This window comes from Tamandua tetradactyla, unplaced genomic scaffold (genome assembly GCF_023851605.1).
Source record: "Tamandua tetradactyla isolate mTamTet1 unplaced genomic scaffold, mTamTet1.pri scaffold_65a, whole genome shotgun sequence".
NCBI lineage: Eukaryota > Metazoa > Chordata > Mammalia > Pilosa > Myrmecophagidae > Tamandua > Tamandua tetradactyla.
In genome coordinates this window covers 196,842-224,068 of record NW_027518402.1, presented here as the reverse complement: position 1 = coordinate 224,068, position 27,227 = coordinate 196,842, and the positions used below count along the sequence as shown (strand labels likewise).

The window sequence follows — 27,227 nt, the reverse complement described above, 5'->3', positions numbered from 1 at the left end:
AACACTAATGATTCTTATATCTGTGCACTTTGTTTTGTCCATAATTTCCCTGAGATCTAATTAAAAATTTTCCCTCTTTGTTGCCATTTATTGTTTTGAGTGTTTAAAGTCAGTTGCCCTGTCCTCTAGTTTGCTTTTTCTTTCTTCTACCTCTTCAAATTTGTTATGTGTGTCTCTATTATGTTTCTTATTTCATCCACAACATCTTTAATCTCTGTGATATCTGCCATTTTTCTCTTTATTCATTCAAATTCCTCTTTATGCTCTTCTAGGGTCTTCTTGATCTCCTTCATGTCATTAGTCATCCCATTTATTCTATTTAGTAGAGTTATATGAAAATCTTTGATCAGTTGTTCCAATGTCTGTGTCTTCTCTGATATTTAATTTGATCACTAAGCTAGACTATATCTATCTGCATCATGATATGCTCAGTGATCTGCTGTCTTCACAGACTGTAAACATCTAGATTGGTTTACTTTGGAAGATGTCTTCCTTCAGTAGTCTAAAGCCTTGTATTTGTAGGATGGGTGTGGAGAAGGATGCAGGGTGTGAGGTGAGCAGAACAGTGTGGTGATGAATAGTAGCACAGGTATATGTGCAAGTTGGGGATACTATGCTGGTACCTGTAAGCATAGGCACCAAGCAGTGGGGAGAATGTGGTTGTGTAGGTGCACATATCTGTGGGGCAGGGCCCTGGTGTGTGTTGGTCTAGGGTATGTGGTCCATTTTGTGCATTTGCAGATCTCAGGGCAGCCAGTTGACAATGTTATTGCATGAGCTGAGGTAGATGAGGCCTAGTTGTGCAAGTTAGTGCTTGCCCATAGCTAGGGGGCACACCTGGGGGCTGTGCACATGCACACATCTGGAAGGCCATAAACTGATGCATATGTGCAGAGAGCTGATTTGGGGTGGAGCATGGTTGCATGACTGTGTGGGCTGTGGATGGGTGTAGACTGGGTATAGGGGTAAGTGTCCACAGCCTTTATGCACTGGCAATCACCTTCAGGGGGCAGGGAGAGTGAGGTAGGGCTTAGGATGGAAGGGAAAGCTGCACTTTGCAGAATATGTGGGTTGGGACAGGTGTGCATGTGCTTAGGGTGGTGGTGTGGAATGGGTATGCATGCAGGGGTGTGGGTGGGATGGGGGTGTTTGGAGCATGAGGGGGGTTGGCTGCTGGGGTTCAGGTGTCTGGTGTCTGGTGTGTGGGGTGGGTCACAGGTCACAGAATTGCACTGGTGAGAGTAGCATGCTCAAAGAATGAGGCTTGACTTACTTCCTAATTCCTCTCTCCCAATCTGTGCACTCTTGAGGGCTTCAGGCTTCCAGGTAGGCTCTTTGTACCAGCCAAATGGTCTCCAGTTCTCTCCTTGATGGTCTCTGGTTCTCTGCTTCCTCTATATGCCCTTGAAGTAGACTTTATTCTTCTTCTTGAATGTAAGGGGAGGGACTACCTTCTCCTTCTCGTCTCTTTGAATATTTACTTAGAAAGCCAAAGCTGCAAATAATACAACTTTCATTGTCCTTTTGAAATGCATGCATATTTTAAATGTGTGTAAAAGTTTAGATATGTCCCATCATTTTTTCCATGCAAAGTCTACACAAGAACAGAAGCCATTACTTCAAAATATAATCTAAGAAAATTTCTACCAGTTTCCTGATAAGAGATAAACATAACATCTGGTAGTCAGTATTGAGGGGTGGGTTATTTTTTATTCCATATTGTAAACCTATTTGTGGTCTTGAAGATATGAGAAATAAATTGTGAATGAGTATGAAATATGTTGTATCTCCTTAGCCTCATACAAATGGCAAGATTTCTATCTGTCTTTGAATGTCTTTGTGGATTACTTGTAATTCATCACATTCTACTTTAATGATTATTCAATGATAACATTGTCTTTCTTTCCCTTCTAATTTTGAAGATAATTTTTTGGGGGTTGGACATGATAATTTACACTTTTCCAACAGTTATTTGGCCTAAATAAAGATATATCTTGAATTAAAGACTTTGCAATGCTAGTTCAAAGCCCAGAGATGAAATTCAGAGATACCCACAGAGAAGCAGAGAGAACTCAGAAGAAACAGCTCTAGGGAAATTGAGAGGACCTGTGTGACTCACAGAGAAATCCACTGAAGCCAGAACCTGAAAACAATGAAACCTGGGAGAGAAGGACCAGCAGACACCAGTCAGGTGCTTTCCTATATGACAGAAATATCCTGGATTCCACAGCCTTTCTTTGGAGAAGGTATCATTCTGTTGATTCCTTAACTTTGATGTTTTTATGGCCTTAAAACCATAAATTTTGAGTTATTAAATCCCTGTCATAAAAAAAAGCATTTTTTGGTACATTGCATTCTGGAAGCTTTAGCAAACTGAAACAATTACTTCCCTCCAAGCAAGTGAAAGTTATATCTCCTCTCATTCCCAACCGTAATTAATGGCTCCTTTAGGCAGCCAGGAATTAATTCTTGAAACCCCTTTTTGTACCACAGAAACCCACTGGAAATCTGTTATTCATTTTGCACTGAACATTGTTGTCTTCCTTCATCTCTTCCCCAATCCAAGTCACAAATAAGTTCAGTTCATATTCATTTTCCTTCATCGCCTGTTTAAATATTAGTCCCTCTTAATTCCTTCCTTTTATGAACACTCACCTACTTTAGCTTTTTCCTTCTCTGCTAAAGTTCTCTTGAACAGAACACTATTTTATCTTCAAGCAAGACCTGTATTTTGTCATTATATGTTTATTTATTTACTTATTTGACTTCTATCCCTTCTGTGGGACTAATTGCAGAAAAATAGACTCCAACATCTTAAAATATGGCAGATTCCTCTCTGAAAATTATTTATGAATTAAATCCTGGTGGAATTCTTTCTCAACAATAATGGAACTTACCCTCAGATAGCCTGTAACTGATTATCTGCAGTGAGACACAATTGACTTCAGATTAAGATTAATTTACAAAATAAAGGAGGTCCATCTCTCCTGGGAAAAATTCCTTCCAGTACTCACTTGAACTCATGGAGATGGAAATCCAGGGGACACTGAGTTTGAGTATGCTATTACCACATTCTAAAGCTCAAAGCTTATTTCTTGCTCTAGAAAAATGAGTTTTGTTAGTGTCTTTTTATGTGGTTAATAACTTCATCAGCCATGTATGAAAGGTTACACCCTCTTTTACTTGAAATCCAAAGAAGAAAGATCTAATCTACAAATAACTAGTGTCCATCTTTCCCTTTAATTGTGTAAATAAAATATAAATATGCAGATGATGAAAATAGATTATAGCTTTTCTTTCTTTGCCCAGAGGTCTCAAAGTTTTGTGGGTTCTGACTTTTGGGTTAATATTGTTCAGAACCTTCAGAAAAAGAATCAGTCCTGCTGAACACTTATAAAACTACCACCATTCTCTCACATTTGAGTCCTCAATGCTACTTTGTATAAGTATAAATAGTTAGGCTTCCAATATGTATTTAATGGAAAGCTATTTTTTCATGCATCAAGTATAAACATACCTTACCACCAAGGAATAAATATACCATAGAACACAGTTCTCTTCTATTTAGACTTATCTGATGTCTTAAAACTATAAAATCCTATAAGCCTCAAATATTAGGCATTCATTACTGATGTGACTAATTATGATGACTTCAACTTTTTTGGGGGGGCTTGAGTAGGCTCCAGGAATAGAGCCTGGATCCCCAGCATGGCAGGTGAGAATTTTGCCACGAAGCCACCATAGCCCACCCGTTTCAACTATTTTTTAAATAAAATTAAAGGTTTAAAAGTCCTAGGAGCTCTCATGAAGGAAATAGAGATAAATTTGCAAAGAAAAACCAAGCAATAAAATTTAAATTTAGTGTAGATACATTCATTTCCAAAGTAAATATTGTGTCTTTTACTCTTTAAATAGCTTTCTGAAGTTTTTTAAAAAATGTTTTTATTAATTTAGTAATAAGAATTCTGAGTAACGAACCTCGATTTTAGGGTTCTCTTATATGCTCCTATGTCTTTACATTTAAAAGTAAATATGTCTTCATATGCAATTGTAAGACTACTTAAAATTTGTTTCTCAGAAGCTATCCAGCATTGAAGCTGTGGCAGGCACTTTACTAGTGGCTTGGGATGCCATTGTGAGAAAAATATCTGTCTTTCTGCAAAGAAGGATTTTATAAAGCTTAACAGTAGCTAACTTTTCTTATGTAAAGAAGGATTTTATAAAGCTTAACAGTAGCTAACTTTTCTTATGTAAAGAAGGATTTTATAAAGCTTAACAGTAGCTAACTTTTCTTATGTAAAGAAGGATTGTAAAGGAAAGAGTTATGGGCCCCATCAGGCTAAGAAAAACAACCCGGGACTTTCCCGGGGCGGTTATCTGCTTCTTGCAACCCCCATGACTCCTGGCGCCAGAAATACTTGTTGTGAAACTGTTCGTTATCTACTTCCTACATAAAGCAGAACCTGGAACTCATGTTCAACCCTCAAACCCCACCCCCTTATCCTGGCCCTTAAAAAGGCTTCCCAAACCCAGGCTCGGGGCTCTCTGTTCCTGCATGTTCAGTGAGCCCCACACATGTGTGGTAAATAAACCCCTTGCGTGTTGCATGAGAGAACGTCTCTTGGAGTCCTCCTTTGCGTGGCAAAACTCTCAAATTCTTACATTTCCATTCTTGACTTTAATATCAAAATGTCCAAACACTTGTTTTATTGCACATTCATTTTAGTTTGTGAGCTCCTGGATTGCAATATACCAGAAATGGAACAGTTTTTATGAATGAGATTTAATAAGTTAAAGTTTACAGTTCTAAACCTGTAAAAAAGTCCAAAGTAAGGCATTCAAGGAAAGGTACCTTAATTAAAGAAAGGCCAATGGATCAGGAACACCTATGTCAGCTGTGTAGTTACATGGTGGGCATCTGCTGGTCCCTTGATCCTGGGCTCTGTGGTTTTCAGACTGTGTTCTTTTAAAGGTCCCTCATTTTGCTGGGCTGGCTGTCATCTCTTGGCTTCACTAGGCTCCTGTTTCAGGCTTCCTTAACATATCATGTTGATGTCTGCTGGGCTTCAAGAATCTCCAAATGTCAACATCTCTGTTCTCTGAGAATTGGGTGTTACATCTTCATGGAGATAATCTAATACAAAGTTTCCAATCTATAGTATAGAATCAGTATGAAAGAAATGGCTGTCTGCACAAATTTGGTTCAGGATTAAAACATAGATTTTCTGGGGTACATAATATTCTCAAACCAGCACAGCATTGTATTAGCATTTACACATAAACTACAGAGTGATAGCAGAGAGCTAAACTTTGACAAAGAACTATGATTTTCTCTGAAGGCTTGTTTTGGAGAGGATTTACTGCCCAGCTCATTCAACTGGCATTTCGCTGCATTTACTTCCTCTTAAACTAAATGATGGATTGAAGACTTTTGTCTATGACTGTTGTTTGGAACCTAGACTCTCCCACATGGAGGTTTGCTTCTTCCAAGCTTGCAATTTGAGAAGAAAGTAGAGTCTTTTAGCAAGTTGGTAGTCACAGTCTTTTATAGCCTTTTATAATTTTAGGAAATTATTAACTATTCCTTTGGGATATTCTCTTCTCTTCACCAAGGTCCAGTCTTCAAACTAAGGGAAGGGTTTACACTAGGGTATGTATTCCAGGTGTCAGTGGCCATTAAGGGAGCCCTTCTATAAGTCTGCCTGACATCTTTCCTTTCAACAAATTCTGTTTTACATGCAGTCAGCCAGCAACCAGATTTCCTGCAGAATGCTTGCTGGATAAAATATCAGTTTTTGGCTCTTGTCTCTCTTGTCTTTAGTTTCATAGTCCTTTAGTTTATCCAAAATTTCATTCATTCCATAAGAATTTTTTGAAACCATATGAAGTGACTTGTACTGACCTAAGGACAAAATAGTTAAAAATAATCAATATATGATCCTGTGATCTTTGGTCTTCTGAGGAGCAGTGTGGTTCTCCTACATGCAATAAGTGACACTCTGGAGTCTTGGAAGATTTTAAGTTCTCATAAAATTCCCATCTGAATAGGTCAGAAAAATTACATTATCAGCTCCATGCATTTCAGACAAATTTTTAACTGTATTTTTTGTAGTCAAAATTTAGCATATTATTCCTTCAGTTTAGTTTCTTTCTACAGTGCTGTAGAAACTTTTACACTGGAATAATTGGGAGGATGAGAATATTGGATGATATCTCCTCTGAGAACAGTATTTTGATGTTTTAGTTTTGTTCACTGCAGGATGGAAAGGGTGATAATGGAGAGAACTTCCTCAGCCAAATGCTTCTGTGACCTTGACTCCTTTTCAAAACTCCAAGTTGTCATGACAGTCTGTTCTCTTCACTTTGTGAGCATAAATATATAATATATAATTATGTTTCCCTCTAGAGGTGTGACTTAGTTAAAAATTATTGCATATAGTGGGACATGACTCCCAGGGGTGTGGACCTTCCTGGCAACGTGGAACAAAGATCCTGGAATGAGCTGAGACTCAGCATCAAAGGACTGAGAAATACCCTAGAATGAGCTGAGAATTAACATCAAGAGACTGACAGAACCTTCTCGACCAAAAGGGGGAAGAGTAAAATGAGGCAAAGTGTCAATGGCTGAGAGATTCCAAACAGAGTCGAGAGGTTATCCTGGAGGTTATTCTTATGCATTAAGTAGATATCACCTTGTTGTTCAAGATGTAGTGGAGAGGCTGGAGGGAATTGCCTGAAAATGTAGTGCTGTGTTCCAGTAGCCATGTTTCCTGATGATGATTGAACAATGATATAGCTTTCACAATGAGACTCTGTGAATGTGAAAACCTTAGGTCTGATGCTCATTTTAGCTACTATATCAACAGAAGAGTAGAACATATGGAATAAAAATAAATAACAGGGGGAACAGATGTTAAAATAAATTCAGTTTGAAATAGTGGTAGGTGAAGGCGAGGGGTAAGGGGTATGGTACATATAGTTTTTTTTTCTCTCTATTATCATTTTATTTCTTTTTCTGTTGTCTTTTTATTTCTTTTTCTAAATCGATGCAAATGTACTAAGAAATGATGAATATGCAACTATGTGATGATATTAAGAATTACTGATTGTATATGTAGAATGGAATAATTTCTAAATGTTTTGTTAGTTAATTTTTTAATTAATAAAAAAGCATATTTACAACATAAAAAAATTATTGCATATATATGAGGTCATAAAAATTAGAAATTGACAGAATAAGGAACACACAGATAAATTTAAGGCAAAACCAAGGTTGCCAGCTCATTATGGTGAAAAGAGCACAGCACCCCTTCCTTTAGCACTTTACCTATTATTCAAAGTGCTCTTGTTCTGTGTCCAGACCCTATGTAATTCCTTTGGTCAGAATTATGGGTTTGGTAAGGACAAGCCAATGCCTTGTCAACTGATATGTTCATACTGAGATACAAGTATAAAAATTTGTGTAAGAGGAGAAAGAGTGTCCGTTGAATATTTCATATCCCAGACATCTTAATCTGCACAAAGAAGAACATCTCATTTTTCAGTCTATTCCTCAAATGAATGTATCTGACTTCCCAACCACCCATCAATCCTGCTAGGTGCCCAGATGGGTAAAATCCAGGCCTGCTTTCTTGTAGCTTTGGATAGCATCCATTAAGATCCTCAAGGCTTTGGGGGTCTGATTAACATTCAAGCAATCCCTCACTACCTCCCTATCAGATGCTCCAATATTTCTGAGATGAAGCATACTTTCCTTCACTAAAGATGCAGCCAAAAAGGCAGTTTCAAAGTCAAATATTCACAACTAAGTGGAGACTTGAAGAAGGTTTTCATGCCTTTCATTATGCCCAAGGCACACATAAACACACAATCTGAGCAGGAGCAGTTTGTCTCTTATCTAAACACAGCTTCATGTCAGACATATTACTGTCCCTTCTAAGAAATACTGCCACCTTGCAGCCCCTTCCCCTTCACACACCCCACATTCATGATTCACTCATGAGCAACCACTGGGGTAAAGGGGGCACTGAGGGTCAGAGGAATCCCGTATTCCCTTTAGGGAAGGATATAACATTCAGTCCCTTTTTTTCCTACCTTATTCTTCAGATTTCATAGGACTGGGACCTCAAAAGAAGTCCAGTCTCAGGATGTGAAAAGTGACAGAGATGACCTTGTAAAAACAAAAATGAAGGACCAATTCCCACTTTGTGTATCATTACCAAAGCTGTTATGTATAATGAACCACAATCAGTCCTTTACATGAAGTAACTCCATTTGTCTTCTTTGACCTTGTCTTTGCTTCATGGGTAGCTGGGGAAAAGCAGGACCCCTTGATAAAACACTTAACTCCTTTCCCCCTTTCCTTCTTTCTAGAGGCTCCTCTTGCTGGGTCATAGTGCCTGAAGGTGGAGTTTCAATAAATATGTAATGAGCTTTGGTGTTAAATGGGTTACTGGCATTCTATACAGAGAGGCAGCAGCACCTGCGTGGGTATTCTGCATTACAGGAGATGTTTAATCAATATAACTTGTGCAAGCTCTTCTGGTTAGTGAGATACATTTATAAAATGTGGATCCAGGATCTGACTACAAGGTCTGAACTCTTAACTCCTTAACTGCTCTGGAGTCTACTTGCCTCAGTATATGCCAGAAAATATTAGAGGTTTCTGACTTAGAGAATACTGTCTGGAGATTAAAATGTGATGTTAACTCCATGATAAAATCATGGGATGAAATGTAAATTAAGCAGTAACAACACAATAGAGAGAAAGATCCATCAGTAGCACCCAACTTCTGGGGATCCTAACACTAACCACAAATCTCACAAGTAACCAACTAGAGAATGTGGAATGAGGGTGCTCACTGAGTGATCCCTTCTCTCTGCTTAGGGTGGACACCAGAAGTCCAGCATGTCAGAATTTAGTAACAAAAGTTAAAACTCAGAAATAAATGTGACAACTCTAAGACACTACAACCTAAGAACCTTTTCAATAAACCTTATTGAACATTCCAAACTCATTAATCATCAATTCCCCAATTTATGCCCATTTTTAACCTCCTGATAATCTATATTCCCAAATTTAGTTCTCAGAGCTTGCTCATCATAGAAATTTATATTAGTGAGATCATATAACATTTGACTCTTCTTTTCTTGAATATTTTGCTCAACATAATATCTTCAAGCTTCACTGAGGCATAACTTCATCCCTTTCTTCAGCTGCACAATATTCATATCTCTATCTCTATCTGTATCTATATCTATGTGTATGTCATGTCTATATATCTATATATCACAATTCACCCTCCAACTCATCACAGTTGATGTATACTTGGGCTACCTCCATCTATTGGCAATTGTGAATAATGTCACAATAAACATTAGCGTGCAAATGTCCATTCATTTCCCCACTTTCAGTTCTTTGGAGTATAAACCTTGTACCTGGATTGCAGGATACTATGACAACACTGAGCCGACACTAGCTACTGGGAGGAGGTCAATCTGAGTTGTCAGTGCAGAACTGAGATAATCAAAGGGCCTAAATGTCACTCAGTCCATTTTCTGACTCCAGAGGAAGGTAAGTATTTGTAGGTCTTTGATTTCATACATACTCAGCTGTTTCAGGTAGAGCCCTGTGCCTTGATGCATCACTTTTTGGGATCAGATTGTCATGAACTGAGTGTGGGAAGCTGTTTGGTTCATGACATGAACAGTTTGGGATGCATTCCAGATTTAATTGAGAGTCAGTAAGAGGTGTCTCAACCCAGCTATGGATCTATATATTGCATTCCTGAGGAAACCCAGTAGCCAAACTTCCACAATCACTGACAAATGCAGAACTGAACAACTGTGAAATTTTCAAGTCAAGGTACATCAAGAAAGAGATTTACCCATTAAATTTCCTGCAGCACTTTGTTCTAGACCACGTCCCTGCATTTGCTAACAGGTTAATAAAGACCTTGTCCGGCTGAAGGCTCTGGGTTCCCTGGTTCTGTTGGATGTTTCTCTACCACCTGTTGATATAATCATGATGACTCTGTCTGAAGTAGATGGCTTCCTGAGCCTAAAGCTGGTAAAATTCTTTCAGTACATGGGCTCATTCATTCAGAAGACAACCATCTTCAGAAGCTAGAGAAGCTCAGTATGAGAGCAAGTTGACAATGACCAAGAATTTTCTCATCCGGAATGGTTGAATTCACCGCAGCATTTGGAATTACCTAGTCCTCCCACTACTTAAGACTTCCAATGTACTTCTTACATCTGTGCCATTTGTCTCTAGGTGCAGACATTCCAAATTCTCAAGCACCTAAGTGTCTATATCCCAGGCCAGGAGAGAGAGGATGCCATAACTCCTCTGCAGAAAGTCAACTTCTATACTGCACAGTCACTTGTCATTCCATGCCAAAGTTGTCCACTGACTAGTGGGAAAGATATCATAACTCAGACCCACTCATAACTCAGACCCTCTATTCCCCACCCTGACATGGACACCCAGTGTCATTTTCATTCTTCCTCTTCCCACTATCCAGTTATACACTTAGGATTCCTACTTTCAGAAGCAATTTGAGTCTTGATATTATATAACACATATTATACTGTAGTCAGAGCATGTAGTTTTATTTTTAATCTTTAAAAATTTTTTTTTACTTTGTATTGCTATATATTATATATCCACATGCCATGCAATCATCCAAAGTGTACAATAAATGGTTCACAATATCATCATCATCATAAAGCTGTGTATTTATCATCAAAATTGACTTTCTTCTTTTTTGTGAACAATAATGTATACACAAAAAACCATAAATTTTAAAGTACATCAAAACATTTAGTTGTAGAACAGACTTCAGAGTTTGGCATGAGTTACAATCCTAAAATTTTATGTTTTTTACTTGTAGCTGCTCTAAGTTACTAGAGACTAAATGAAATATTATTGTGATTCAGTAATTATACTCATTTTTTAAACTCTGTCTTCTCTGTATAACTCCACCATCATCTTTGATCTTTCTCCCAATCTTTTGAGGTGTTTGAACTCACTCTATGCTCACTCTAAATTTTTTTACGTTGGAAGGGGCTTTTAATAGTATGGGATGTGGAGTGGAACTAAGTGATGCTCTGGAGATGTTTGCCAGTCTTCATTTTAGGACTTATCTGGTCAAGGGACCCATTTGGAGGTTGAAAGTTTCTGGAAAGTTACCCTACTGCATGTAACCTTCATAAACTCATTTAATACCCTAGGTGTTCCTTAGAATTGGCATCAGTGGTTTGGTTGGGATTTGGCAAGATATGATATGTAGCAATGTCTAACTGAAGCTTGCATATGATTGACCTCCAGAGTAGCCTCTCTACTCTATTTCAACTCCCTCAGCCACTGATGCTATATTTGTTACACTTCTTTTTCCCCTTTTGTCAAAATGGCATTGTTGATTCCATGATGCTGGGGATAGGCTCATCCCTGGGAGCCACCTCCCATGCCACTAGGGAGATTTTCATCCATAGATGTCATTTCTCACATAGAGGGAGGGCAGTGATTTCACTTGCAGAGTTGGGCTTAGAGAGAGGCCACATCTAAGCAACAGAAGAGATCCTCTGGAAGTACCTCTTAGACATACCTATAAGTAGGCTAAACTTCTCCTCTACATACATAGACTTCAAAAGAGCAAGCCTCAAGATCAAGGACATGACCTATTGATTTGGATGTTCCTAATATTAGACAGAGTATCAGAACTTTCCCCCATAGTAAAGTTTAATAGTTCCATATTTTTTCTTCCATCCCTCAAGGGACTTTGCCAATACTTTTTGACTATCTGCTTAATGTTTTCTGAGATTTATCTAGGCATTATATTAATATCTACAAGATTAAAGGCCCTCATCTTATTTTGGGCTTTCTCTATTTTGATGGAATGATCTATCCAAAGAAGTAGAGTTGGATTATGTTCTACAGAAAGTTTAGGTTATGTACAAAATAAATCTCTATTGCTTTGACCTCAAAGAGTAGATGAAGTTCTATAATACAATGCCTTCCTTACCCCTGTATTCTGAGTTAACTTAGTCCCAACCTGATTGGCTTTGTTCCTATATCTAACTACCAGGTTATACATACATAAAACATGCTCTCAAACTCCAGAAATAACAATTACTATCCCAGAATAAATGTGACTGCTCTAAGAGCTCACAATCTAAGCCCCTGTTTCCTTATAAGTATTTTCTGCATGAGACCATACAATATTTGGTCTTTTGTTTCTGGCTTATTTTGCCTCACCAAATGTCCCACAGGTTCAATCACAATGCTGTATGCCTCACAAATTCGTTCCTTTTTGTACCAGCACAATATTTGATCATATCTATACATCATCATTCACCAGCATACTTATCAATCAGTGCATTCTGCAGTCCTCCCCATTCATTGGGCATCATGTGTAATGTGCAAAGTCAACAGTCCCTCAAAACCCCTCAATTTTAAACAATTTCATTGTTCCCAGGAGAAAGATAACCAATAAACACACCCTCACCAATTATAAAGCCCAAATGGGCCCTTAATTCTTGTCCCTCACCCCATGATTTACCCCAGATATTGCTGCGGTACTTTTGATGTTTTCCTGTTAAACATAGCCCATAGCATGCAAAAGTAGTTTTCCTTCTATACCCCAAACTTACACACTCTTCGTGCAAGATTCATACCCTTGCAGTAGTTCATGCAAGAATTTGTTTATATTTGTAATGTTAATAAGTGGGACAAATGGCTCTGTACAATCCCTTTCAATCATGTTAACCATCAGTAAGGTAATATTACTTATAGACCCACTAGTGAATTGCCTTCACTTCTATATATTCCCTTACATTTAATTTCAACTGCATTAGCTAACCTCCACCCATCTCTTGCTTCCATATATCTCTGGATCCCCTAAATTCTGTATTATAAGCCTTTGATTTTAACTTTACCCTGGTTATAAAAGTGGAATCATACAATATAAATCATTTTGTGTCTGGCTTATTTTCCTCAGCATTATGTCCTCAGAACTAATTCATTTTGTCACTTGCTTCAGAATGTCATTTCATGATACTGCAGCATAATATTCCATCATAAGTGTATAGCACATTTTGTTAATTCACTCATGTGCTGATGGGCACTTGGATGGGGTTTCCATCTTTTGATGACTGTGAATAAATGCTGCTATGAACACTGGTGGGCAAATGTCTGTTTGTGTTCCTGCTTTCAGGTCTTCCAGGTATATATCAAGAAGTGGTATTGCCAAGTAATAGGACAACTTGATATTTAATATCTCTTTTTCTTCTTCTTTTTTTAATACATGGGCAAGCACCAGGAATTGAACCCGGGTCCTCTGGCATGGCAGGCAAGCTTTCTTGCCTGCTGAGCCACCATCGCCAGCCTGATATTTAATATCTTAAGGAAACATCAAACTGTCTTTTATAGTGTCTGTACCATTATACATTCATACAAACAGTGCATAAGTGTCCCAATTTCTCCACATACTCTCCAGTATTTGTACTCTCCTTTTTGTTTAATAGCAGCCATTCTAATAGGTGTGAAGTGGTATCTCACTGTAGTCTTGGTCTGCAATTCCTTTATAGCTAATGAAAATGAGCACCGCTTCTTATGCTTTTTACCCATCTGTATTTGCTCTTCAGAAAGAAATGCTTATTCATATCTTTAGCTCATTTTATAATTGGGTTGTTGGTTCTTTTGTTGTTGAGTTACTATCTTTTCTTTTGTTGCTTGTGCTTTGGGTGTAAAGTTTAGGATGCTACTTTCTATTAATAGTTCTTGAAGATATTTCCCTATATTTTCATGGTACTGGTTCTTACATTTAAGGGTTTGATATACTTTGATTTAACTTTTGCATAGCATTAAAGTTAAAGATCCTTTTTCTTTCTTTTGGATATTGACATCCAGTTCTCCCATGTCATTTATTGACAAGAGTTCAGTGGATTGGGGGGCCTTGCTTCAGATCAGATGACCATGGGTTTGGTGGTCTATTTCTGAGCTCTCAATTCAATTCCATTGATCAATACTTCTATCTTTGTGCTAGCACCATGCTGTTTTTACCACTGTGACTTCATAATAAGTTTTGAAATCATAAAGTGTTATCCTCCCACTTTATTCTTTTTTAAGAATACTTTTATCTATTCAGGGTCTCTTTCCCTTTCAGATGAATTTGGTAATTAAGTTTCCAAAGTCATCAAAAATCAGGTTGTTGGAATTTTGGTTTCTACTGTAGTGAATCTGTTGATCAATTTGGGTAGAATTGTCATCTTAACAACTTTTAACCTTCTTATCTATGAGCAAAGAATGTTTTTCCAGCTGTTTATATCTTCTTTGATTTCTTTTAACAGTATTTTGCAGTTTTCTGTGTCCAACTCCTTTACATCCCTAGTTAAGTTCATTCTTAGATAGTTGATTCTATTAATTGTTATTCTGAGTGAAATATTTTCCTTAACTGATACCTCAATTAGGTCACTGCTTCTATAGGAACATTACTTATTTTTTGCACATTATCTATATACATCACCATCTTGCTGAATTTAAATATTATCTCAAGTAATTTTGATGTAGAATTCTCAGGATTTTCCAAATATAGCATCATGTCATCTGCAAATAATGAAAGTTTTACTCCTTACTTTCCAATTTGGATGCCTTTTGTTTCTTTTTCCTGCCAAATTGCTCTAGCTACAACTTCTAGCACAATGTTGAATAATAGTGGTGACAGAAAGTATCCTTGTTTCATTCAAAATCTTAGGGAAAAGCTTTCAGATTCTTTCCAAATGAGTAAAATGTTGGCTATGTGCTTGACATATATACCTTTTACCATATTAAAGAAGTTACCTTTGATTCTTCTTTTTTCATTTTTATTCAATGTTTCCAAATGTAAAAAAAAGGTCAAAGATTCTTGCACCAATTATCTCAAATGATACCATGCAAAGTAATTCAAAGTGTGTACAACAATCATTTGCCCCACCTCAGTGTTGCTGTTTTCTATAGTGTGTAATCAACAGAAAACTGAATGGCATGTGCTTGGTGGAAAATGTCACCTGTTTACAAAACATGCAGGACAGTTTCTACACCTCATATCTGCAAGTCTTAATTTAGAAAAACTTTTTTATTTGGGGGGAGACACAAGCGACTGAACAGTTTAGCTGCCCAATTTTATCCAACTGCCACACAAAAAGCACAAATGACATTCCCAACACTGCAAACTCTGGAGGGATGAGATAGCAGACATTATTATTTGTGGTAGGTTCAACTGTTTAGCTTGAAAATGTTGGCTTTTTCTCTTAGGAGAAATAAATTTCCTTAGGGTCTTTCCTCTAAATTTGCTAGATTCCAGAAGAATCCTCCACAATTTATAGTGTGACAGGAAATGTATTATGTTGCATTTACATATGCTTGTGTCTCCCTGCAAATAAAAAAGTTTTTGTAAATTAAGACTTGCAGACATGAGGTGTAGAAACTGTCCTGCATGTTTTGTAAACAGGTGACATTTTTCACCAAGCACATGCCATTCAGTTTTTTGTTGATTACAGAAATGTATTATGTTGCATTATACAAATAGAAGACCTTGGAACATTGCTAGTTGCATAGACTAAAAAAGATGATTGTTTGCTAAATGGCACTGAAGAAAATCCTGACCCAAGTGGCACTACTTAGTCTAAATGTTTCTGACCAAAGAAAATTATACAACAATATTTACTTGCTAAATTTTTAAGAGGTGGTTGATATCAATACTGTACATATTTCACATGTCAAATACATAGTTCAAGAGCTTATAAAATAAAATCATGCATTATTACCTCTAATACAAAAGAAGTCTTCCCCAAATACTTGTAACAGCATTTCAAGCGGAAGCAGTCTTATATACAAAAACAATCTAGTTTCTCTGCTGTGTTAAGAATATAATTTAAAGAATTTTAAGAGATTACTAAAAATAGAAAAAACAAAAAACAAAAAACCTAGCCCATTGAAGATTGATACAAAGTGTCAACTGTGGAATTTTAAATGTTTCCTTTTGAAAAAACATCCAGAATACACAGCCTCTGTAAAAAGAAAAATACAAAATTCTGGATGATCATATTTGATCACACTACATAATTTAGAATGAAATTATGTCATTGGTTATTTTCTACTTTACCCATTCCCTTGACAGCATTAATTTGTGAACTAAGGTTTATATTTTAGTTCAGCTGCATTTATGGTACAAGGTCTTATCTCAAAATGTGGCACCAACTTTCCTTAAGTGTAACAGCACTCTATTTTTTTAGCAGCAATTTTGTAAAGGTTAACATTTTTTGGAACAAAATGTTCTAATTTATACTCACTAGTAAAATTTTTACAAAAAGCTTGTCTGCACAGAATGATCTTTCCTTTTCCCCCATCCTACATCTTAAAGTTTTTTTCTCCCGTTTGATTGTGACCTGGTGGGGAAAGTGCAGGAATTTCAGGAAAGATACCTAGTGTGTTAGAGATGGGATTCTGGATTTTGAGTGATTACAAAGGGAAGTATAAGACAAAATAATTCTTAGTTCAGGATGTTACAGTGCCCCAAAATTAGTTGTATGATAAAAAGTACCTACTGATAATCTATAAAAGATGAGGCATTCTAAGGTATCCTAACAATGTAAGTCTGAAAAGTGAACAAGAAAGCCATTTTACTCAATTGTGGTGTACCATCACTGCCTGGACATTTAAGGTTAGACTCCAATCCTGTGGCCATTAGCAAACAGGGAAATTTAACTGAAGAGATGTCACTACACTAAAAAATAAAATGCATTTTAGAAGCCATTTATTGTGACAGAAATATGGTTCCTAGGTTTACTGTGTAGAGAGATCGATAAAGGGAGCTGGTCACTGAGCATGTTAGATCAAATTCCATGAATATAGTTTTCATGAAATTTATTTACTGCATGCAATTTGTTAACAATATCTCCCTGAAAATCACTAACTCTGTAGTTATGCTTTGTGTTGAACTACTGTTGAGTTATAGGGGAAATAGTTGTATCAGGTAGCTATTGATACCATACCAGTTATGAAAATTAAGACAAACCAGCTGACATTCCTGAAAAGAACAAATTAAATCCTTTGTCAAAACAGTTATTGCACAACCCAGAAGTAGCTCAAATCTGGAATTTATCAATTAAAATTGTGATCCTATGAAACAAATTTTGGAATGCATGTATATTTCTTCAATACTGTTCTAATTTGCTAGCTGCTGGAATGCAATATACCAGAAACAGAATGGCTTTTAAAAGGGGGAATTTAATGAGTTGCTAGTTTACAGTTCTAAGGCTGAGAAAATGTCCCAGTTAAAACAAGTCTATAGAAATGTCCAATCAAAGGCACCCAGGAAATGATACCTTGGTTCAAGAAGGCCAATGAAGTTCAGGGTTTCTCTCTCAAGTGAGATGGCACATGGTGAACAAAGTCAGGGCTTCTCTCTTGACTGGAAAGGCACATGGCGAATACGGCATCACCTGCTAGCTTTCTCTCCTGACTTCCGGTTTCATGAAGCTCCCCGGGAGGCAGTTTCCTTCTTCATCTCCAAAGGTCACTGGCTGGTGGACTCTCTGTTTCGTGATGCTGCAGCATTCTCTGCTCTCTCTGAATCTCTTTCTCCAAAATGTTTCCTCTTTTATAGGATGCCGGTAAACCAATCAAGACCCACTCAAATGGGTGGAGACATGTCATCCCCTAATCCAGTTTAACAACCATTCTTGACTAAATCACATCAACCAGGGAGATGATCTCATTACAGTTTCAAATATACAGTATTGAATAGGGATTATTCTACCTTTAAGAAATGGGATTTATATCAAAACATGGCTTTTTTTAGGGGGCATACTTCCTTTCAAACCAGCACAAACACCAATAAGCCTCTTGCCACAGAAGGAGTTGAGTGCATTAATGCTGTGGGAATGAGAAGATAATTTAGGGGGAAAATATACCCACAAGTAATTTAATCTGACAAAATAAACCAGATTGAATCAAATGGACAAAAAAAGTTATAAAAACCTGTGAAAAAATATGACAACCCAAAATAACATGGGATGGGGGTGGAGGGACCATAGTTAAGGCATCTAAAAAATTCCTCGTGGCTTTGGCTTATTAAAATATTTTTACACTTAAAAAAATGAAAGCATCTGAAAAACATGCAAATTGTTTGAAAATCCTGTATGGCAAATTCAGACACTTTGCAAGTGTCATTCAGATGTTTGCCAAGGAAAATAAAGAAACCTCTCTCTCCATAAACTGGCAGATGGTGGTCAAGTTCCTCCCAATTCCATCTATTACTGAATGGCAATCCAGAGGTCTGTGCAGCAGTTACAAACAAGGCATTACTATCTGGAAGGGAAGGGACAGTGGAGTTTCCATTGGTTGGGGGAAAACCCAGCTTCAGCTTTTCCAGATACTCTGCATGTACAGGTTTATGAGACTGGAGAACTTTGATTGCATCTTCTACTTTGAACCACTCTCTCTTCTTTCCTATATTAACAGAATCTTCCCAATCTTCTAATATTTCAGTGACTGTAAGAACATAAACATATGTTCTGTGTTTTCGGTCTTGGTTCTCAATTTTGCCCAAGAGTCTGCCTAATTTTCCTTTGACTCCACCCTCTTCATACACCTCCCTCACGGCAGCACCGCCAGGCTCCTCCTCTGCCTCCATCCCTCCTCCCGGGACAATCCACTGGTCTGGATACCGACTGCTGCTCACAAGCAGCACCTCATCCTCCTTCTCGCTCCGGAAGCACAGACACGCGCCCGCTTCTTGAAGCCCTCGCGGTCATAGGTTCGCCTCTGGTTCGGCTTGAACTTCATCCTCGAGACGGCCTCTCGCTGCTGCTGCTCCAGCCGCCGCTGCGTGGTCCCGGCGGCCGCCACGCCGCCGGGGAGTGGGGGCTAGGATGAGTCGGGGTGCAGGGGCGCGCGAGGGGACGGGCGGCGAGGCCGGGCTGCCCCCGAGGCAGCGACCGCTTCGACACCGGGCAGGACACGAACGCCCATCACTGGAGCCCGGGGGCCGAGGTGGGGGCGCCGCCTCTGGCCAGGTTTTCGCCGCTCTCCAAGGAGCCCGACACCCGCTCGCAGCTGCCAGCCGCCGCCGCCGCCGCCGCGTTCCGGGAAAGCGAGGAGCGAGGCTCGCACTGGGCGGGGACAGTTGCCGGAACTCGATCCGAGTAGCAGCCGCGCCGCGCCCTACCTTTGATTCTTATCTTTTGAAATGTTTTTATCAGAAGAGAATGTTGAATATTGTCAAATGTTTTTTCAGCTTCAGTTGAGATGATCATGTGACTTTTCCCTTTTGATTTGTTAATGTGCATTCGTGTTATACATCCCACTTGATCATGGTGTATAATTATTTTAACGTATTTTTGGATTGGATTTGCTGAAAATTTTTGCATATATGTTCATTAGGGAGATTGGATTGAAGTTTTCCTTTATTATGGAAACTTCACCCAGTTTTGGTATTGAAGTGATGTTAACATCATAAAATGAGTTAGGTAATATTCCTGATGTCTGATTTCAATCTCGCTTTTGTGATTGGTTTATTGAGATCATCTATTTATTCTTAAGTCAGTGTAGCTTGTTAGTATGTGTGTATTAGTTATCTACAGAACCAGCAGGGGTCATCTATAGATATGAGATTTATAAACGTACCTCATGCAACTGTTGGGATTTAAGTGTCCAAAATTTGTAGGGCAGGACATGAGCAAGCAGCTCCAATGATGGAGCTCAATGAACTCGCAGGAGAGGCTCGTTGGCTGAAGCAAATATGGGATCATCTCTTCTGAATCCTCCTTAAAAGCCTATCAGTGATTAGATTTAGCGTGATTCATTGCAGAAAATACTCCCCTTAGCTGACTGCAGATATAATCAGCTATGGATGCAAACAACATGCTCATTCATGGTATTGTCCATGAAATGTCCTCAGAGCAACAGATTGGCCAATGTTTGCTTGAATAGACAACTTGACATTATCATCTGTCCAACTTGACACATGAACCTAGCCATCACAGTTGACCCCTTGTCAAATTGGCATTATACACATCACCTTAAACCATATGTAATCTCTAAATAGAAAATAATGACAGACACATTTTTCCCAGACCAAACAATTCTCAACTGTCCTGTATACAACTGGAAACACATTAAATCTCTCCAGAATAGTGTGTAAGTCTCGGGTAAATTTTACTTATTAAAATAAGTATTCTTATTTTTATTAATATTAATTATATTAATATTATTTATTTATTAAATAATATAATTATCTTAATTATATTACTTAATATTCACTCTTAATCTTTAGATCTTACAGTTTAAATACAATAATGAACAAAACAGCTTATGTTATATAAGGAGATAAAATAGAGAGAAAAACAAAGATACTTGCTTTATGCATTCATACATAGATACTAACTACAAAGCAAGGAAGAGTAGTCATACCATTATAGGCCTCACTTCTGTAACTGATCACATGGTTGTAGTTCACGTTTATCACTATCCTCTTCCACTACCCATATCATGCTCCCTTTATCCTCAGCAAGCACTTCAGCTGGACATGGCTCTTTGTCTGGTGGAGTAACCCAAATCTTCATTCTTGAAGTTACTGAGCCGTTGGTAATCATTGCTGTCTCTCCTGGAAGAAGCACTACTTCTTCAGAAACTAAAACCTGTAGACCATCAGAGATCAAGTTTGCAGGGAGAGGATGCAAAAATTTTCCTGGTGGATCACTTGGGTAATAGTAAGAAGTACAACTCTCTTATCTACCCCTTGATTCCTGAACCCATGAATCCTGACCGTGGGAAAAACAGCACCATATATTGGGTGCTGGTACAGAGCATACACAGCCTCCTGTAGAACACTGCTACAACCCTGCAAGGTATTGCTTCCTAGGTTTAACTGTACTTGAGTTTTCAAAAGGCAATTCCATGGTTCTATCAACCTAACTGGCTCTGGATGATGGGGACAAATTGCAACCAGAGAATTCATGAACATGTACCCATTGTTACACTTTATTTGCTGTGAGGTGGTTTCATTGTTCACAAGCAATGTTGTGTGGAATATCATGCTGGCAGTTAAAGCATTTCTTAAGTCCACAAATGATAATTTTGGCAGAAGAACTGCATGCAGGGAAAGCAAACCCATATCCAGAGGATACATCTTTTCCAGTTAGAACAAATCATTGCCCTTCTATGTTGGACATAGTCCAATGTAATCAACCTGCCCCCATATAGCCAACTGATCACCTCAGAGAATGGTGCTATATTGGGGGCTGAGTTTGGGTCTCCTCTGCAGGCAGATTGGGCACTCAGAAGTAGCTGTAGCCAGGTCAGCCTTGGTGAGTGGAAGTCAATGTTGCAGAACTCATGAATAAGTACCGTCCCTACCACCATGACCACTTTGTTCATGGGCCCATTAGGCAATGATGGAAATGACTGGGGAAAGAGGTTGGCTGGTATCCACAGAATGGGCTATCTTATATATTTCATTATTTAAACCTTCCTCTGCTGAAGTCATCTGTGGTGAGCATTCAGATGGGACACAAGTATTTTCATGTTCCATGTCCACTCAGAAAGGTGATCCACACATTTCTTCCCAAGACCTCTTTGTCATCAATCTTCCAATCATGTTCCTTCCAAGACTCTGACCATGCAGTGAAAGCCTTAGCAACAGCCCATGAGTCAGTATACAAAAGCCCCTCTGGCCAATTCTCCTTCCAAGCAAAATAAACAACCAAGTGTATTGCTCAAAGTTCTGCCCACTCTCAGTCGGTACCTGTGCAGAATTATCTGTAAATCAGGTCTGAGTTTTCTCTTCCTCAGCTAATTGACTGTAAGGAACTCCCCAAGAAGATATAGCTCTGGGCTGGGAAAGAGATGTATGTGAGAGAAGAGCAGATGAAAGGCCTTTAGTCCACTTCCTCATGTAACTTACTGTGCATCCAGGACCTGTTCTGGCACTACCATTTCCATTTTATGAAGTAGTGCTCCTGTGCATGCCAAACTTTATGGTTTGGTGGGTCAGAAAATACCCAGTCCATGATGGGCAACTCAGGTCTCATGGTAACTTGGCACCACATGGTTAAGTGTTCAGTCTCTACTAAGGTCCATTAGCAGACCAACAGCTATTTATCCAAAGGAGAGACATCATCTGCAGTGCATACTATGGCTTTGTCTACAATTCTAAGTGTCTACATTGTAATTCTACTATAGAAGCCTTCAAAGACTCTCGATGACATCTTTGTTTGCCACTAACACTTACAGAACCATTGGATCTGCCAGATCATATTGTCCAAGTGGTAGAGCAGCTTGTAGAGCTGTCTGAAGCTCTTCCAGAGGCTCCTCTTGTTCAGGTTCCAACACAAAACTAGCTGTCTTTCAGGTCACTCTGTCGATGGACTAGAACAACACACCTTAATTTAGGAATATGTTGTCACCAAAATCCAAAGAGGCCAACTAGACATTGCACCACTTTTTCTCTTGCAGGAGGGGTCAGATGCAACAACTTATCCTTCACCTTAGAAGGAATATCTCAACATGCCCTACACTACTGGATACCTAGAAAACTTGTGAGGTGGAATGACCCTGTATTTCTTTTGGATTTATCTCCCATCCTCTGGCATGTAAATCCCTTACCAATTAGTCTAGAGTAGTTACTTCTTATTGCTCAGTAGAGCAAGTCAATATGATATCACCAAAATAATGAGGATGATGTCTTGTGGGAGGGAGAAATTATCAAATTCTGTGGGGAGAAGATTGTCACTTATGGTTGGAGAGTTGATATACCCCTGAGGTAGGACAGTGAAAGTATATTACTGACCTTGCAAGCTGAAAGGAAACTGTTTCTGGTGGTGTCTACTAGCAGCTATTGAGAGAAATTTGCTAGATCACTAGCAACATACCAGGTACCAAGGAATGTGTTGATTTGCTGAAGCAATGATACCACATCTGGAAGAGCAACTGCAATTACAGTCACCATCTAATTGAGTTTGTGATAATCCACTGTCATCCTCCATAACCCATTTGTTTTCTGCACCAGCCAAATAGCAGAGTGGAATGGTTATATGCTGGCAATCACCATCCCTGCATCTTTCAAGTCCTTAAGACTGGCACTAACCTCTACCATCCCTCCAGGAATCCAATATTGCTTCTGATTTACTATTTTGCTATGCAGTTCCTTTCCTTCTTGGTCTTTCTTACAATAACAGCTTTTGTTCTATGAGTCAGAGAGTCAATGTGGATATTCTTCCAGGTGCTCTGTATGTCTATTACAATTATGCTTTATGGAAATGGAGAAATAACTACACAGTGGGTCCAGAGACCTATTGGACCCACTGTGAGATGGACACAAGCTACAACTCTATTTATCACCTGACTTACACAAGCCCCTACTCTGACAAGTGGACCAGAGTGATATTTTGGGCCCCTGGAATTAATGTCACTTCTGAACCAGTGTCTAGCACTTCCTGATATTTCTGATCACTTCCTTTTCCCCAGTGCACAGTTACCCTGACAAAACACCAGAGTCCTCCTTGGGGAGCACTAGTAGGAAGATTAACAGTATAAATTTGTGGCAGTATAACAGAGTACTTCTGCAAAGGAACCTGGCTTTTCCCTTCATTCAAGGGGCTCTGGGTCTGTAAGCTGTGTCTGTTTAGAAATTGTTTAAGAAGCAGGACCATTTCTTTTTGTAACTGAAGTTAAATTTCTGTTCAGTTGACATAGAACTCTTCTACTTATACAGCTCAAACAAGAACAGAGTAGAGTATTCATCTATTGTACTTCTATGTACCCTGTGATCTATGTCAAGTACCAGAAGTCTCTGTAAGTCAGATTATTTTGACACCTGCTCTGAGTCTGCTGTCCATTATGATAACCATGCCTACCTTGTCTTTGGTGATTAAGTGCTGCCCCATAGCTTCTGCCATCTCAGGGTCTGATCATCCCCGTTGTGTTTAAGGATGCCAGCTCAAGGACAGCAGTTCCCACAGTAACATCTGATATACAAAGAAGGGCAACTGTAGAACTCTTCAGGGATGATGAACCTAGTCCCACAAATTTATTTCTCACAGTTCTAGTAAAAGGTGTGCCCTCTGGTTATTTCTGGGTGGTAGGAGCAGACCTTCCATGATAAATCCACTCTAACATTCCAATCTCCTTCAGCCTCTGTATCCATTCATCTACATAAAGCCCAGGCAGTTCTGGCATTTCAACCTCAAGAAATGTCCACTTTTTGATCCATTTTCAGCCAACCACTCAAACAAACTGCTACTGTCCTTTATAACCTTTCGAGCTATACCTCTGAATGCAGAGTCTCTGCTTAGTGGACCCATATCAATAAATTCAGCTTAATCCAGCTTTATGTTTCTTCCACCATTTTCCCACACCCCTGAAATTCATTCCAACGTATATTCACCTGATTCCTGTCTATACAAATTGGAAAACTCATGCAGTTGGAGTATAGTTTATCTCTTCATGGGTAATACTTTGTACCTCAACTTTTGGGACCTGCTCTGACATTAGTTATATAAGTCTGGAAGAAAACAAGGATGGTGGAGGTGGGTCAATGACAAGAATTAGAAATGTCTTCCAAGCCAATTACCTCAAGGCATTCCTTTGCAGTTTCATCTGATGTGACAGGATTAATCACTCCAGGTAGAGGAGCAAGGACTATTTCCACATGGCAGGTAGTTACATTCCTTGGAGACACTGAATGGTTACTCTCTTCATGAGGAGGTTTTATGGCTCATTCATCAGGACTAACTGGATGTCCAGAAGTCATTTCCTCTGGGCAGGCTAGAGGTGGAGCTACAATGTCTTCAGGGCAGATCATTACAAGTATATCTGGAAAAGACTCAGCACAATACATGGTTTCAATATCTACACTGCCATCATTATAAATCTATAGGTTGCCATTTCATTTTTAAGGATCCCATTCCTTCACAATCAATGCCCTCACTTTAACAGCAGATACCTTGAAATGTTGAGATTTCAGTTTATATTGTAAAGCTCCTACTGTAACAATCTGATTTTCAGAGATCTCAAGTCTGTAGCTACAAATAATATTTTCCTTGAGGGCACTCATAGAAACATTTATATTTTCATTTGGCACTTAAGCTGCAAACTTGAAGCCTTCAGCTCATCCCTTTCCCTCATTACTGTATCCAACATACCTAACAATAACCAGGCAAAATCACCATATCTCTTAATTCCACAAAACCCTGTAAAGGTTTCAAAAACACTTTCACACAGAGCTTTGCCTCATATAAATGTAAAATTAACAGAATCTAATGGTAACATTTTGAGTACCTCATTTGCCAACTCACACCATGGACTGTCAGTGCCATCCTATTATGGAAAACAGAGATATTAGTGCCTCTGAGTCTAGTTAGAGTAGTAAACCAATTGTAAATAGCCATTTTTAAGATTTCGCTTCTCAAGAACCACTCCCAGTTGCAAAGCTGTATTAGTTATGGTTCTCTAGAGAAACAGAACCAACAGGAGATGTCTGTACATATAAGACTTATAAAAGTGTCTCACACAACTGTGTGTTTGGAAAACTCCAAAATGTGTAGGGCAGACTGTGGCCTGGCAGGTCCAATGAAGTTCCTCAATGAACTCACACAAGAGACTGGCTGGCTGGCTGGAGCAGAAAGAGGGATTTTCTCTACTGAATCCTCCTTAAAAGGTTTCCAATAATTAGATTAGGCATCACTCATTGCAGAAGATACTCCCCTTAGCTGACTGTAGATGTAATCAGCTGTGGATGCAACCAATGTGCTCATGATATAAGTCCATGAAATGTCTTCACAGCAACAGATAGGCCAGTGTTTGCTTGACCAGACAACTGGGCACTGTTATCTGGCCAATTTGACACATTATCCTAACCATCACAGTGTTTTTCTGGAAATTTGTTCATTTCATCTAAGTTATCTAGTTTGTTGGCTTGCAGTTGCTCATAGCAACTTCTTATGATTTCTTTTATATTTTCAGGGTCTGTGGTAATGACCTGTCTCTCATTTCTGATTTTGTTTATTTGAATTATCTATTTTTTCTTTGTCAGCCTTGATAGTGGTCCAATGATTTAATTAATTTTCTCAAAGAACCAACTTTTAGTTTTATTGATTCTTTCTGTTCTTTTTGTCTCATTCATTTAACCCTGTTTTAATCTTTGTTATTTCTCTTCTATTTGCTTTGGGAATGGTTTGCTTCTTTCCCAAGTTCCTCCAAGTGGGCAGCTAAGTCTTCAAGTTTTGCTCATTCTTCCTTTATAATATAGGTATTGGGGCAATAAATTTCCCTTTTTGCACAGCCTTTGCCACCTCCCATAAATTCTGATGTATTGTAATCTCATTTTCATTCATCTCCAGAGAACTACTGATTTCCCTAGCAATTTCTTCTTTCACCCTCCGGCTGTTTAAGAGTGTGTTATTTAATCTACACATATCTGTGAAAGTTCCATTCATTGGTGATTATCATTTCCAGCTTCATGCCACTGTGATCAGAGAAAGTGCTTTGGATAATTTCAATGTTTAAAAATGTATAAAAAGGACAGGCCACGGTGGCTTAGCAGGCACAGATTTTGCCTGCTATGCTGGAAATCCAGGTTTGAGTCTCAGTGCCTACCGATGCAAAAAAAAAATGTATAAAGACCTGTTTTGTATCCTAGCATATGATCTTTCATAGACAATATTTGTGCTGGTTTGAAAGAATTTATGTATATTAGAAAAGCCATGTTTTTATCCTAATCAATTTTGTGGAAGCAACCATTTCTTCTAATCTCTATTCAGTGCTTAAGATAGGAAACTTGATCAGGTTATCTCCATGGAGATATGACTCAATCAATTGTGGGTATTAAGTTTGATTAGATAGAGATGAGCCTCCAATCATTCTATGTGGATCTTGATTAGTTTACTGGAATATTTTATAAGATGAAGCATTTTGGAGAAAGATTCAGAATGACATAGACATGAGAAGCAGAGGCCACAGACAGTGACCTTTGGAGCTGTTGAAAGAAAATGCTTCCCAGGGAGCTTCATGAACTAAGAGGCCTGAAGAGAAAGCTAGCAGATGCTGCCATGTTCATCATGTGTCCATCCAGCTGAGAGAGAAATGTTGACTGTCATCATCCTTCTTGAACAAGGTATCTTTGCCTGGCTGCCTTGGATAGAACATTTCTATAGACTTGTTTTAATTTGGATGATTTCACAACCTT

General features: G+C 38.6%; 2 pseudogenes; both read right to left on the bottom strand.

The window, feature by feature from the left end:
• LOC143673255 (diphosphoinositol polyphosphate phosphohydrolase 2 pseudogene) overlaps positions 1-18,829 on the bottom strand; it is a 32,267-nt pseudogene extending 13,438 nt beyond the window's left edge.
• Positions 18,830-18,910: 81 nt separating this feature from the next.
• Positions 18,911-23,694, bottom strand: LOC143673254 (uncharacterized; annotated as a pseudogene).
• Between the last annotated feature and the right edge of the window lie 3,533 nt (positions 23,695-27,227).